Source organism: Schistocerca nitens, chromosome 1 (assembly GCF_023898315.1).
Source record: "Schistocerca nitens isolate TAMUIC-IGC-003100 chromosome 1, iqSchNite1.1, whole genome shotgun sequence".
NCBI lineage: Eukaryota > Metazoa > Arthropoda > Insecta > Orthoptera > Acrididae > Schistocerca > Schistocerca nitens.
Genome location: NC_064614.1, coordinates 475,340,703 through 475,343,072, shown reverse-complemented (window position 1 = coordinate 475,343,072; position 2,370 = coordinate 475,340,703). Strand labels below are relative to the sequence as shown.

The window sequence follows — 2,370 nt, the reverse complement described above, 5'->3', positions numbered from 1 at the left end:
AAGAGCACGGGATGGACCAATGAGAGAATAACATCATGTGGCGGAAGTATTCAATTTATCATAGCCTTAGATAAACGGAATTTTACGGACTTGCTCCGGCCGCATGGTGCCCGCGGGCTGCGAGTTCGACACCCCTGTATTAGATGACGCCAGTTGTCAGAACTAGAGAAAATTATGTTCGATGAGTTTTCGGGTGTGCGCACACATTATCATTTCCTGCACCAACATTTAGACTGGGAGGCCTCAGAAACTGCTGACTACGGGACCACTACGTGGACGGCCCTGGAATATTATTGCTCTGTCACCTATCGCTTGTTTCAACTCTGTAAATGATTGTTTTACTGGAATTCGATATTCACATTGATCTGTCACACTATAACTGGCTTGGTAAGTCAATTCAAAGATCGAAGGAAGGCAAGGCTGTACCATCCCCAGCCAAATCACCCACGTCTGATAGAGCGCTGTAGTATTCAGACAAACTTTAACGTTGACGGCAGCTTTAATTACTTAACTAACTGAGCCACACGAACTCTTTTGAGACGTCATTGCAAAATTTTCGACTTCCACCACATATCTTCAACCATTAAGTGATACTCTTTGCCTGACTTTTTTTCAGATTTTTGGAGTCACAAGTTTGTGATACGATAAGTAATTATATGACCAAACTAATATCATGCCTACCTACAGTTTCTGCTGCCTGGAAAGCACTACGTTCTTAAAAAGAGGTACGAATATTATGTTGTAGTCTGTGCATTGTCACAACAAATGTAAGAAGTTTCAATAATATTACCAAACAGAATTATGTTTTATAAGAATTGTCAGACAACATATCTTTAGACTGATTTATAGCATATGACTAACATTAAGAAAACAGTCACGTGCAGTTACAATAAACAATAAATATAGTAAATTTCTTGAGTAGGTAAACAAATGCCCGAAACGTGCATTGCGGCCGATATACATAGTCACGATCGCTCTGATTAATAAACATGATTTTTGAAATGACCGATTCAGGTGATGTAAGAGTGTATTTTAGGCGAGATGAAGGATACACAAACTGTTGAGTAGTGAATCAGAAATATTAGGAAAACGATAGACTGCTAATCGCTGTAAAGATGATACGTTGAGTTGCTGACAGGCACAACGAAAATACTGTTACACGTGTAACTTTCAGCCAAAGCCTTCTTCAGAAAGGAAACACACACACACACACACACACACACACACACACACGACCGCCATCACCGGCCGCTCGGACCGGAATTCGTTGAGTAGTGTTGATTTCTTCATGTTCAAACGACAAATTTGATTGTGAAAATGCGCATGGGCGTACCCAGCGTGGGTGCACGGGGGGGGGGGGGGGTGGCAGTTGCCCCCCCCCCACCCCCTAGAAGATATTCGCAGTTTTTCACTAGTTTACTTAAACTGCCATATCAGAAAATGGCTACAGTTGAAATCGATTATGTGTTTATTAACCAATGCGTTAGTGACTATGACCTCGTAGTCGTAAAGATGTCAAACTCCTACTTTCATTTTTTTTTAGAGTGTGCCCAAATAATGTGTGAGATTCCTGTTGTCCCCACAATTGCTTAACTGACCAGAATGAAGTAAGTAAGCAAATAATTTAAATTTAAGAGTGTAGCTATCAAGAACTAGGAATCCGACTGACATTGCATTTTTTGCTTTTGTTTTGTTTCAGGCATATTTCACCGATTTATCGAACGACATAACATCAGAAACAAAGCAGAACGCACAGAACTGAGAGTAAGTAATCTTCTTTCCTCATTGTATACGAACATGTGTCGTCTTCCTTTTACTACTACATAATCCATAAATGTCTTTCACATTACTCAAGATAACTTTCTAATACTGTTACGGAACTACTAAAATGTTAGCTGTTCTAGCGTAAAATTCCACTATATAGCGAACATCGTTTCGTAATTCACGAATAATGTTATATGTGATAATGTTGATGGTTAAAGTCAGTACCAGTTAGATAATAATGATTATAAGCCTATTATTGAACTGAAAAATAATAAAAAATTTTTGGAGGCGCCGGGTATCGATCCCGGTACCTCTCGCATGCTAAGCGAGCGCTCTACCATCTGAGCTACGCCCCCGACGATGTTCGGTGTTCTTTAAGTTTGTAAGACTTGTACACCAGTATAGCGTAGTAAAGACAGCAGAAAATCTGTTAGTGTGTCATTCATTCTTCGACAGCATTGTGGTATTGAAAATGTCCTGAGTGTTTGGTAGCTACTCAAGTTGTAGCATTGAGCTGTCTGGTGGAAAGCTACCCATAATAAGTAATCTCTACTACGGCATGTGATTCTCTGACAGCATAAGTCCTATCTATACCTATTGCAGATT

At 39.9% G+C, this 2,370-nt stretch overlaps 1 non-coding gene across 1 annotated transcript; it reads right to left on the bottom strand.

Moving 5' to 3' along the window:
- Positions 1–2,047: 2,047 nt before the first annotated feature.
- Positions 2,048–2,120, bottom strand: Trnaa-agc (transfer RNA alanine (anticodon AGC)). The gene has a single exon. It is a non-coding gene; the product is annotated as a tRNA-Ala (tRNA).
- Between the last annotated feature and the right edge of the window lie 250 nt (positions 2,121–2,370).